Source organism: Pinus tabuliformis, chromosome 9 (assembly GCF_031772625.1).
Source record: "Pinus tabuliformis cultivar Carrire ecotype Pingquan chromosome 9, CPIR1, whole genome shotgun sequence".
NCBI classification, from domain to species: Eukaryota; Viridiplantae; Streptophyta; class Pinopsida; order Pinales; family Pinaceae; genus Pinus; species Pinus tabuliformis.
Genome location: NC_142307.1, coordinates 1,352,138,315 through 1,352,152,207, shown reverse-complemented (window position 1 = coordinate 1,352,152,207; position 13,893 = coordinate 1,352,138,315). Strand labels below are relative to the sequence as shown.

Here is a 13,893-nt window from a genome sequence, read left to right as displayed (position 1 = left end):
CGCACATGAGTTGGTCGAGTTAAAGTTGCAGTTGAAGGAAATGTTGGACAACAAATACATTAGGTCAAGTGTATCACCTTGGGGCGCACTGGTATTGTTCGTTAAGAAGGAAGATGTTACTCTCAAAATATGTAGCGATTACAGGTAGTTGAACAAAGTGACCATCAAGAATAGGTACCCTTTGCCGAGGATTGATGACTTGTTCGATCAGCTGAAGGGAGCAGTAGTGTTCTCGAAGATTGACTTGAGATCTGGATACCATTAGGTACACATCAAAGAGGAGGAAATTTACAAGACTATGTTCAGGATCAGGTATGGGCATTATGAGTTTGTTATTGTTCCATTTGACTTAACTAATGCTCTAGCTACATTTATGTGTTTGATGAATAGTGTGTTGCATCCATATTTGGATAAGTTTGTTATTGTGTTCATTGATGATATACTGGTATATTCTAAAAATGAGGAAGTACATGCCGAGCACTTAGTATCAGTGTTGAGGTTGTTGAGAGAGCATCAATTGTATGCTAAGCTCAACAAGTGTAGTTTCTTTCATACCGAGGTACATTACTTAGGGTATGTTGTCTCCAAGGAGGGCATTGTAGTAGATCCAAAGAAGGTAAGGGTCATCATGGAGTGGAGAGCTCCCAAGGGTGTGGATGAGGTGAGATCATTCATGGGTTTCGCAGGTTATGATAGGAGGTTCATCAGGAGCTTCTCACAGATTGCTTATCCTATCACATCATTGTAGAGGAAAGGAGAGAAGTTTGAATGGAGAAAGGAGTGTGAGGCTAGTTTTGAGCAGCTCAAGCAACTGTTGACACATGCACCAGTGCTACAGATTGTAGATCCAGATAAAGATTTTGTGGTATGCACAAATGCTTGCAAGAGAGGGCTTGGTGGAGTCCTTATGCAGGATGGACAGGCGGTATGATATGAGTCCCAAAAACTAAACGAGCACGAGAAGAACTACCTGACACACGATCTTGAGTTGGCAACGATCATACATGAATTGAAGATGTATAGACACTATCTTATTGGCAAGAGATTTTTAATTATGAGTGATCACATTGGGTTGAGGTATTTGTTTGACTAGCTGAATTTGAACGTTAGGCAGGCTAGATGGTTAGCCACAATCAACGAGTTTGATTTTGAGATCAGATATATCAAAGGTAAAGAGAACAAGTGGCAAATGATCTCAATAGACAGGTACATGTAAATCACTTGGAAGCTATGAGCTCCTATGGGACATACTTACAAGATAGGATCTTGCGAGTAGGTCAGCAGGATGTCAAATATATGGATATTGTGCACAGGTTACAATAGAGCATAGGTACAGGTATAGGTGATGGTACAGGTAGTGGTACAGGTGAAACCATATTCGGGTCACCCAAGGTATCAAAAGACACTGACAAGAGTGAAGAGATTTTATTATTGGTCAAATCTAAAGAGGGATGTAGAAGATTTCGTGGCTAGATGTTTTGATTGTCAGTGAGTGAAAGAATAATGTAAGCATCCAGGTGGACTGCTACAACCAATCATGATCCCAGAGTGGAAATGGGAGGCTATTTCCATGGATTTCATTACAGGTTTGCCGAAGATAGTGAGACAACATGATTCCATTATGGTTATTGTGTACAGGTTGACAAAGGTTGCACATTTCATTAGGGTGAATTCTACATTCTTAGCTAGTGATGTAGCATAGGTGGTCAGATTGCATGGTGTCCCGAAGAAGATTGTGTCAGATCGGGATGTGAAGTTCACTTTCAAGTTTTGGAAGGAGTTTTTTGCAGGTTTGGGAACAGAGTTAGCCTTCAGTATGACTTATCATCTACAAACAGGTGGGCAGACAAAGAGGGTCAATAATATATAGGAGGACATGTTGAGAATGTATGTAATGCATCAACATTGAAAGTGGGAAGAGTACCTTCCGCTAGTTTAGTTTGCGTACAACGGTTATCAGGAATAATTGAGGATGCATCCTTTTGAGGCATTGTATGGGCAGAGTTGCAACACTCCCATCAGTTGGAGTGATTCGGTTAGAAAGGTATTGATTGGACCAGATATGTTGGCGGACATGGAATAGGAAATGCAGGTGATAAAAAAGAATCTAATGGAAGCACATGATAGGAAAACGAGTTATGCAAATAGGAACAGGTTGTTCAAGGAGTTCTAGGTTGGGAAATAGGTGTACTTGCGCACCAAACCAAAGAAGAGATCCTTGCAGATTGGATCATGTGCCAAGCTAGCACCACGGTCTTGTGGACCCTTCAGTACCATTGAAAGGATTGGGCTAGTAGCCTATCGACTTGCATTGCCTCCAACAATGAAAGTCCATGTTGTTTTCCATGTATCTTTGATTAAGAAGTATGTTAGAGATGTTGATCATGTGATTGAATAGTCTGTATTGTAGGTGGAACTAGATGGAGAATTCCAACCGGAGCCTCAGTGTATATTGCAGAAAAAGGTGCTCGTGCTTCGAAACTAAGAAATCCTTCCTTGTTTGCCGGTTGAGGCAAAGCAGTTTTGGCTTGGTGTTTTGGTATATGCTTTGGTGTATGTTTTGGTATATGTTTTGATGATGTTGGTTTATGTACATATGTATATGGATGTAAATACCACCACGAGTTGTGTTATAAAGCTCCACTATGCAGTATGTTGTTATGATGTCATGTTATTATGTTGTTATGTTGGTTTGCTTTTCAGCAGGGTGATCATTGTAAATATTGCATCAAGCTAAGTTATAAAGCTCCATCAATAGTATATATTTTTCTTACAACAATTTTGTGGTTATAGGTGTTGTTGAACACCGAGGACGGTGTTCCCCCAAGGGGGAGGGTTCTGTAACAACCCTGGTGAAAATTCCATGTAATAAAAGTAAATAAAGGCAAAATAATAACCATGAATGATGGGACACTTATTCCAAGCTAAATGTTGGGCAGAATCCTAGTGATGGGGATCACTTGTGATTGTTTATGGCTAAGGAAATTGGCAAAGGAAATGGCTAAGGATTTGGAAAGGCAAAATGGCATTTTTGGCACATTTATTTATGAAAATAATGGAAATTAGGAGAAAGGGAGGCGAAAGGTCACGGGTTTCATGTAAGGAGGAAAATGAAGAAAATAGAGGCCTCATTCATAAAAATGTTTCTGAGGATCAGTTGGTAACCTTTTGTCAATTTAGTTTTGGATATCTCTCATTATTCTCTCTCTCTCTCATACTCTTGGAGACTTAGATTTTTCTTGGAGCACTCTTGGAGGGTGTGGCATACTTGGATTTTTGGAGCAAGAAGGCAATGAAAGAGTAAGAAAGCATCAGGATCAACAACTACATCAAATTTTCTTGCAGGTACCGAGTTGCATGTATGATTCCTTCACTAGTTTTGGCATGCATGGCATATGCATGTGGATTTTTGGTCGTGATATGTCATTGGCATGGAGGATGGCTGAGATTGACAGTGGATTTCCTAGCCTTTCCATTTCCTGGATAGCCATGGTGATTGTGGGTTACTTTCATTGCTTTCTTTTGGTTGGTTTTCATGTTTCCTTAGCTTGGGTTGAGTTACTAGTCTTGGAAGCCTAGTTGGACAAACGCTCTGGAATCCCTGTAACAACTTGGGTTGAGTTACTAGCCCTGGAAGCCTTGGTTGGAAAAACGCTCTGGAAGCCTTAAGTGGGTTGAGTTACTAGTCCTGGAAGCTTTGGTTGGACAAACGCTCTGGAAACCCTGAATAAGTCATGGGTTGAGTTACTAGTCTTGGGAGCCCTAGTTGGAAAAATGCTCTGGAAGCTGTGGAAGGCTTGAATGGAGACGAATCTGATGATGGTTTTGTGATGTCTGACCGTGAGGTGGAATAACTGTTTGATGGGTTGAGGTGGATGGCCTCTGGAAGTCCTGGATGAGTTTTGATTGATGTGTTCTATGAGACCCCACATTCATGCTTGGAATATGGTGTGGGGGTGAATGAATGAAGAGATATTTGGCTTAGCTATTCTACGGTTGGGTGGAACATGGAAGTCCCATCCCAGGTTTGGATTTTATATCATTAATGAAAGATTATTTGTCTTTGTATTTCTATGAGAATTTTGATGGATTATATGTGGTCTACATGGTTGTACTTTCATGAGTATTTTTGTTGCTATTATGTTGGTTATGTATGTTTTTTATGACAACATCTATGTATGGATTTCACCATATTTTTACTTGTAATTGAATAATCAATGTATCGATGACCTAATGGATGGAATGGCAGTTGATGTGTTGAGGCAACAATGGTTCTTAGCAATTCTCAGCTAAGTATGAGACACCTATCATCATAACTGTTATTTACACCTGTAGATTACATATTCGCGATATGTTTGACGAAATGCCTGTCATGGCTAGTAGGGGTCTAATCAAGGTCTTGAACAAGTATTTGCTTTAGTACTATCATTTCCATTTTATTTTACTGATTTGAAGAGATGGTTCAATTTTGGGCAGTGACCTAGGCTTTGGGCCTGAAAAAGTGGCTCAAATCCCAGAGTCGCTGGCATAGCACTGACAGTTTTGATCTCTGGTCGCTAGCAGGAAAGCCTGTGAGAGTGACTTTTGGTTTTTGGTCGCCCTCCTGCATATAGCATGGGAGCGACTGAGGCTTAAATTGTCCAAAAGATCAGTGGGGCCCCAAGGTAAGCTGTCTAAAGTATTGGATTGATTCATGAGGGTCCTGTAGATGATGATTAATGTTTGTATGGTGTGTTTCTATCGGTTCCACTTCCTCAACGTGACTTAGGAGGTCGAATCATATCATAGTGGCATCTCGTCGCATGTTTACCCCGACTAGTCGGTTGCTTGGGTAGATGTTGGAGGAGGGTGTTACATCAAATAACTATGTAATCCACCTATGTATTTAAGGAGAGTGTCTTGTGAAGATAAATCTAAACCAAATATTAAAGGCCTTCTAAATTATTATGTGTAACTTTGAACACTCTAACCTTCAACTTGTCTAAAATTTTGCCAATCCATAATTTTTTTTGCATGTAAGCTAATGGGTAAAATTTCCTTCTTAATGCAACTACAAAATCATTCCAAGAAGAGATAATTTTACCACTTTTCTTCAAGTCTTCTTAAGTTCTAGCATCCCACCAGATGAGAGTTGAACTTTCGAAACGAAGAGAAGCAAGCTGGATCTTGGTCACATCATCCTTAATCCTTTGAATCCTGTAATAGACTTCAATATGATGAACCAAATTATCCAAGTTTTCAACATTTACTTCCCCATTTTACATAGACAATTCAAACTTGACATCAAGCTTTAACAATGGAGACTTAGTTGTCCTTTTGAAGATCTTGGACGAGTATTTGAAGGAGATGAAGGAGATGAGGATGAAGGTGAAGATGGAGGTGAAGGTAGAGGTGGAGGTGGAGGCTTGCTCCCATCACCACCATTACCTTTTGGTTGATTTGAAATCTCTCCATGCAACCTTGTTGTCCTCTCTTCATATAAAACTTTCACCATTTCAGGCATGTCATAGAAAGCCTTTCTCAAAGCCTTATCATCCTCAAAAATCATCTCATGACCTTCTTCATGTGCCATGACTGATAGACTTTGAGGAGTTTGTGATCTCCTTGAACTAATTTGAGGATTTGGTTCTTCAAGCACTCCTCCTCTTTTCAACTTTGACCTTGTAAGCATCAAGTAAACACTTGCAAACATAGTAAAACCTTCAAAAAAACCATGCTCTGATACCAAATTGATTTGAAATTAAAAACTTGAAGGTTTCTTAAAAATTTGCAAGTAATTTTATGTCTTATGGGAAATGGATCAAGTTGAAAAAGCACATAAACTTAGTGTTTTTTTAACTCAATTTACAAAAATAAAACAAAGAAAAATGAACCATGAACAACAATAAAAAACAACAATTTGATAACGGAGTTCACCCCTTCTAGGCTACGTCTCCAGGTCCAACTTCAAATGTTGGGCCTCTTCAATTATATTCTCAAATATGAAATTATATTAATTTACAATGCTCAAATTGTAAAAATAATGTTGCAATGGATTCAAAATGCTCAAAAACCCGTATCTAGACTCTTCTTGAGCTTAAAAAGGTTGAAAAATGAGTAAGATATGCCTCCTTGAACAAAACTATGCTAACTGTTCTACCAATTTTCCATTCTGGCTAATCATCCTCTGAATTCTGCCTTTTCACCAACTACCGAGTGAAAATTTCGCCTGACACTAGGGGGATTCCTGCCGAAATTTGTGCAATTTTTAGCATGTTTAAAAGAACCAATAACTATTAGCACTAGATTAGTGTCACATTAAAGGCCATGCAGCTAGGGGCTGGGTCTAACTGCCCGTCCCTGCCAGTTCAAACCTTTGTGTTGGTCGGTATGGTTACATGGAATTAATATGGTTGGGGGCTAGCGCTAACCACCCACCCCCACCGCTGTAGCTCCCGTCCTGTCTGCCCGTGGTTATAACTGTCGCCGAGAACCAAGGGCCAAGGCCTATCTTCTCGCCCCCTTCGTTGGATCCTCCACGTGGTTGCATGGTTGTATATGGCCGAGGGTTGATGCCAAGGTCCCTGCCCCCTTCCCCCAATGTGCTAACAACTAAAATTTAAATATAACCAGGCTCCTACATATGTCAAGAACTACTGGCGTGGTATGGCGGTAAACCATGGTATTGCTTTGCAGGAGGCCTGGGGGTCGTACCCCGTCGAGGCGCTTGGGACACTTACAATTTTTTTTACCAACCACCGAGGGTACATTACGCCCTCTGATTGGGCCACATGGCACCTCACCATTGGCCAACTTCACTCCAAATGCAACTAATAAAATCATGCCACCTACCTCAGAACAAAGTTGCCACGTGTCGAGCTAGGATTGTTCCTCATGTCTATAATACACTCATTCAAAATGTTGGCATAAGAATGATGTCATTTGTACGGTCTACCCAGTCAACCCTGCTGTTTGAATTTTTAGTTGTTTGGCCAAGAGTTCATAACATCATAATTTTCTCATACAACATGGGTTTGAGGCGATTCAAGTGTGTTAGGCTAGGTAGTAACTCCAAAAATTAATTCATTTTATTCCTTCAAGTAGGTCTTTATTATATTCATGAGGGAGACTGTTCACTTCATCTCTCGATGACTGTTCATATTTTTTATTATTTATTTACATCAATTGTATTTATTCACCCAATCCTGATGATTAGGTGTCAACATTCCCCCCTTAATCTGAAGGGATGTTGGTGAGTCCAAGCATCATTCTGAATCATTCAAGCTTTTCTCTTCCAAGTGCTTTGGTGAAGATGTCTGCAATTTGCTCATTAGTGGAACAATGATGGAGATGGATTGTCTTGGCCTCAACATGATGTCGAATCAGATGATATTTAGTATTGATGTGCTTCGTTCGATCATGGAACTTTGGGTTCTTGGCCAACTTTATTGCAGAGGTATTGTCAATCATGAGTGGAGTTGATTGTACTTGTTTTACTTGCAAATCTTCAAGAATTTTCCTGATCCACACAATTTCTTTTGTTGCCTCAGCTGTTGCCACGTATTCTACTTCTGTTGTGGAATCTGCTGGAACTAATTGTTTGCGTGATCTCCAAGAGACAGCTCTTGATCCAAGACTCATAGCATATCCTGAAGTAGATATCCCAGTTTCTTTGTCTCCATTGAAGTCTGAATCAGAGTATCCAATCATACTAAAGTCGTCCACCTGTGTATACTTGATTCCAAAGTCTTGAGTTCCCTTCAAGTACCTTAGAACTCTTTTTACAGCAAACTAATGTCCCTCACAAGGCTTTTGCATAAACCTAGAGAGGATTCCAACAACAAACGAAACATCTAGTCTGGTAGTAGTTAGGTAGTTGAGACTTCCTACAAACTGTCTATACTTTGTTGCATCCTCAAATTCTTTTCCTTCAATAGATGTGAGCTTTAAGTTTTGTTCCATTGGAGTAGTAAGAGGATTTCATTCTGTCATGCCAAACCTGTTCAACAAATCTCCAATGTACTTCTTTTGAGAAAGAAATATGGACTTTGGATGTTGAGTTACTTCAATACCAAGATAGTAATGAACATAGCCCAAATCAGTCATTTCAAAACTTTTCCCCAATTCCTTCTTTATGGATGCAATGTAGCTTTCATTGTTCCCTGTCATCAAAAGATCATCTACATATACCACAAGATATACAACTGTTTTGCCAACTTTCTTGACAAATAAAGTTGCATCATCAAGATCATAATGTTTGAAATTGAGTTTCAGAAGATGCTCAGTTAGTTTTTCATACCAGGCTCGCGGTGCTTGTTTGAGGTCATACAAGGACTTCACAAGTTTGCATACTTTATGTTCATATCCTTTCACAGAAAATCCTTTAGGTTAGGACATAAAAACATTCTCTTTTAGATCTCCATTCAAGAAAGCAGTTTTTACATCCATTTGATGGACTTTCCAACCGTTCTGAGCTGCTAGGGCAGAGAGTGTCCGGATGGTAGCCCATTTTGCCGTGGGGGAAAAAGTCTCCTCATAATCGACCCCTTCCTTTTGTGCAAAACCTTTTTTCACAAGCCTAGCTTTGTGCTTGTCAAGTGAGCCATCAGCTTTATACTTGTTCTTGTAGACCCACTTGCAGCCAATTGGTTTGGATCCTAATGGAGGATCAACCAGCTTCCAAGTTTTGTTCTTTATGAGGGCATCATACTCCTTTTGCATCGCTTCTTTCCATTCATCATTAGAAGCAACTTCTTTAAAGGAAGTTGGTTCAAAATCTATAGATAAGTTCAATTCACAATCATAAGAAACATCCATATCAACAAGTGAATTAGAGTCATCTCCATCACCTCCATTTTGCCGGTTTGAATTTCTAGTTCCTGTCTTTCCAACCTCATCAGGATGAACACTTTCAAGTGTCTTTGTCAGCCACTTTGGGGGACCTTTCTCAGATGGTCCAGGCTACTCCATTGATTGAGTTGGGACTGAATCAAGATTGAGTCTCCCAATTCTATCAATCACATCACTTAAAGCATCATATGTTGTTGGAGTTTCATGCGAGGGAGAGTGTTCTTCATAAGAAGATTCCACATGTTGATCTAGTATAGGAATCCCCCCTTGAAGATGTGGAATCTGATTATCAAATTCTTGAAATGATTTTGCATTTGTGAATCTATCGAAGTGATCAAGTTTCCGCTCAACAACATTGTCAGTTTTGGATGATTCAAGAAAAATTACATCTCTAGATACAACAAACTTTTTATTTACCTCATCATAGAGACGGTATGCTTTGGAGGTGTTTGAATACCCCAGGAAGATACACTTACGACTTCTTGCACCAAGTTTGTTTCTATGTACCTTTGGTATCAAGGCATAACAGGTGGAACCAAAGACCCTGATATGCTTTACTGAAGGAACGTGCCCATACCACATTTCATATGGAGTCTTGTTTCTAATAGCATTAGATGGACATCTATTCTTTATATATGCAGCACATAGAACAGCATCAGCCTAAAACATTATTTTTACATTTTTGAAGAAGAGCATGGAGCGTACCATATTTAAGATTGTCCTATTCATTCTTTCAGCTACACCATTCTGTTGGGGATTATAAGGTACAGTTGTTTGAGAGGCCAATCAATCAATGGAGAGGTTGAGGTATAGATGGAGAGGTTGTTCGATGGATGGGGCAACGATCAATCAAATATATGTTGCATTCTGGTTTCTAACGGAGCAGTGGTAGAACTATCACGCAGTCAGGATTATGAGATGGCTTCAACGGAGCAGTGGAGCATTTGAATCGCATTTCACAGAAGTTTGAGTTTAGCTTGAACAATATTGAATCTCTGGTTCATATCCGGCAGGTCAGACCAGAGAATATAAAACGTCTATGACACTGACGCAGTGAGACAGCGTTTGCAGCAGGTCTCTTGACAGAGGGCGCAGGCAATATCAAAAACGTATATGACACTGCCTAGGGTAGGCTTCAGGCAACTAGGCAGAATATAGGCAGAAAACTGAAACTCAGACACAAGGAGTTACACAAAAAAACTAATTTCGGGAGCTGGCTCTGATACCATGTCAGGCCAGGTAGTAACTCCACAAATTAATTCATTTTATTCCTTCAGGTAGGTCTTTATTATATACATGAGGGAGACTGTTCACTTCATCTCCCGATGACTGTTCATATTTCTTATTATTTATTTACATCAATTGTATTTATTCACCCAATCCTAATGATTAGGTGTCAACAAAGTGGCATTGGATTCAGGATGACGAGCACTACGATCTGGTGCTAATTTCGAGCAATTTCAATTTTGAGCATTTTTTTGATCCCCTAGATCAATATTGCCCAAGTTAGTGGATGCAAGTGTTCTACCATTTGACTCTTTAGGGTTAAGATGGATGATTAGGGAGAATAGGGTAGAGTGTGATCCCTACCTTTGGTAAGTTGATCTCACCTATTGTTAGGGACTTTGGGATAAAGTGCGATCCCTACACATTGGGTAGGTTGCTCTCACCCATTGTCTTTGGTTCTGGGTGGTAGTCATGGCTCCTTAATGGTGACGATGATGATAATGATTGTTAGAAAATTATATATTATAGAGCAATGAAAACATAAAATACTGCAGAAATATAAACACAGAAAACACATAAAATAAGAGAGACACAAATATACATGGTTCACCCAGTTTGGGCTACGTTCACGGAGAAACAACCAGTCCTTCTTTTTATATTATCCAGCAAACTGAAGAGATACAACCTACAGCAGATCCGTTGTAATTCCCTCTTCGCTCTCAATCTCATCTCTCTTCCTCACTCAGAATACAAATATACATAGACGCAATACAATTCCCTCATATATAGCGAGGGGTTGCCTTCTAGGGCAAAAAACCCTAAATTAAACATAACTTCTACCGACAGATCTCTGCCTAATGAACAGTCCAGATTGACTACGAAATCACAACATTTTACAAGGCAATTTTACATCTATTCTTAGCTTTGGGGGTGCTGCCCCCGATCCCCCTGCTAGGGGGGGGCTCCCAAAGGTCGTAGTCGCCCCCCCTTGGACCCCCCCTATAGCGAATATTTTACGGGTGGCGTTGCCACCCCATTATGAACTGGGGTCCAATGTGGTGATACCTTTGAATACATAAGATAATCAGGCTCCACACCCAACAATGATGATGATGATTCTGAGTGGTAATAGAGTCTCCTTGATGGTTATAGAGACAGGGTGGTAGCTGGAGCTCCCCTATAGAAATTATTCTTCTTTATATTCGAGAATATCAACATGAGATGAGTAGAGACAAGCATAGATGAGCATGGATGTACATGCCATGTAACGAGATACATATGATGATCACATGATTCAGTTGGAATTTCTCCCATACTGAGAGGGAGTGTTAATTTGGTAGCTCAGTGACAAATTCCAACCACTGCATTGAATTCCTCTTTTCTAGAGGACCAAAATTGAATTTTGAAGCACTTAATCTGGATAAGGAAAAGTGGATTTTTGAGGTCAAGCCCACAGTTGCACAAATTGTTAAGGTCTACCTAAGGACGAATTGCTCCTCCAAAGTTGCATATAAATACCAGTGCCCCCATTCTTCATTTGGACATCAGACAACACATCCTTCTTCTCTCTCTTCATTTTGTTTGGTTCATATAGGTTAAAAGACAACTCTTTTCTCTTCACAGGTGCATTGATCTTGGAGGCAACTTTGACTTTTCTGCGTTGACTTTTAAACTAGATAGTTTGTCTGCAGTTTGATCGAGTTTGACTTCATGTTTTGACCTTCTTTGACTTGTAAAAATATGATTTCTTGATGCCGAGATGATTGGCACAAAGATGGAGGAGATCTAGGCAGTTTAACTAGCGTTGACTTTTTGGTTTGACTGCAGAAAATTGTAGACTATGACAACACACTTTCTCTCTCCTTTGAACAATTTTGACTAAGGTTTTGAGGATTTTTTTTTGTTGACTTTGACAAACATTTGAGGCCGAGTTTGATTGATGTTTACCAAGCTCCTAAAGGGTTGTTTTGACTGTTGACTGGTTAGGGCTGACTTTGCTGCTGTTGACTTGGACAAAATTACAGTTGAATTTTGTTGACTCTCATTTGACAAATATCATGACATTTTGACTTGGTTGGATATTGGATATTGGTTTTGGATATTGGCTAGTCAAAGTTTGACTTTCACTCTTCGATGATGTACTCTCTCTGCTGAACATTTGAAGACAATCTAATAGAAGAAGAATTGCAAAGGGTTTTCCCCATTGTGGGGTTTTTAATTGGTCATTGACTAAATATTGTGTCTCTTATCTCTTGGTTGTCCTTCATTGTGCATTTGAATAATTGTTCTATCTACTATTGCTCTACTATCATTGTTTAAAATGAAGAAGCGAAAATTGTTAAATTAGATGCTATTAGACATTGTTGAAGTAATAATTACAGCATAAAACAATTAAAGAAAAATTAACACAAACTACCTATAAAAAGAATCACAATCTAATCTATTATATTAATTGTTAGAGATCTGATTTAACATGGGTGTAGACCATCCATAAGAAAAACCTAATTCAATTTATTGTCTTAATTATTATAAAACTATAGTAATACTATTTTTATGAATGAAATTAGATTCTCAAAATATCCATAAAACAAAAAATCCCTCATGAGAAATGTATTAATTTGAACAAAATAATTACGCCATAAGGCACTTCCCTTTGAAATGAATTTCCCCAGCCGCTGCCGTGTCCTATTGTTCACCGTGGATTTGTGGTGTTAGACAATTGAACGAATTTTGATCGTTGATCGAAAACTGAAATAAGTTATGAATAACAGAAAACACGGTTAATGAAGAAGCGTGTGAAATAAGTTATGAATAACAGAAAAAACGGGGAGAAAAGGGGCAGGTAAAGCTGTTAGGTATGACTCTGAGTCCCTTCATTATGCGGGTTAGCATAGCACTTGCTCTTAAAGGTATTGATTACCAATTCGCGGAAGCGAATCTCGGAGCTAAGAGCAAGTTGCTGCTGAAAACAAACCCTGTTCACAAGAATTCCCAAAGATCCATATGACCGAGCCATTGCTCGCTTTTGGGCTGCCTTTGTAGACGATAAGGTAATTTAATTCATTCATCAGTAATCGCCTACATTCGTATCTCATCAATCCTTTCCTTATCTACTATTTGTGTCTTCGAAAGTTAAAAATATTGTTTTTCTATTCAATAACCAATATACTCATGGTTTTAATGTGTGCCCCTTAGTTCTATCCATATCTACGAGGAGTTTTCATTGGCCAAGGCGAGCAGCTACAGAAAGCAGTGGAAGATAGCGTTACAAACTTTCTTTTGATAGAGGAAGCTCTGCGAACCAACCACTGCTTCGCAGGAAAAGCGTATTTTGGAGGGGATCAGATCGGCTTGATTGACATCGCATTGGGTGGTTTGTCGGCGTTTATCAAAGGCCTCGAGAAGGCTACCAATAGTGTTTAATAGATCCAGAGAAAATGCCGTTGTTGAGCGCATGGATGGATCGATTCTGTAAATCCGATGGAGTGAAAGAAGTGATGCCTGATTTTGCCAAGCAGGTGGAATTTATGTCCACTAGGAGAGCCAGTATGATATCACCACCTACAGCTAAATAGGGCAAACTTAGCACATACAGGGCAAACTTAGCACAGACAGAGGTTATATTTGTTAAAATACGTTAAATTTAGGTAGTCGAGTCAAGTTAAATTTAGGTAGTAGCCCGATCCAGCCAAGCAGGCAGAATCTATATCCATTAGGAGAGCGAATCTTTTGGGTATGATATCACCACCTACTGCAAATTAGGGCAAACTATACCGGCCTTATAAATGGAGGACAAGCAGAGAGATTATATTTAAGATGAGTTTATCACCTACTGCA

The 13,893-nt window shown here is 39.4% G+C and overlaps 1 pseudogene; it reads left to right on the top strand.

Annotated features, from left to right (window-relative positions):
* Positions 1 to 628: 628 nt before the first annotated feature.
* Positions 629 to 13,631, top strand: LOC149153515 (glutathione S-transferase U17-like; annotated as a pseudogene).
* The last annotated feature ends 262 nt before the right edge of the window (positions 13,632 to 13,893 follow it).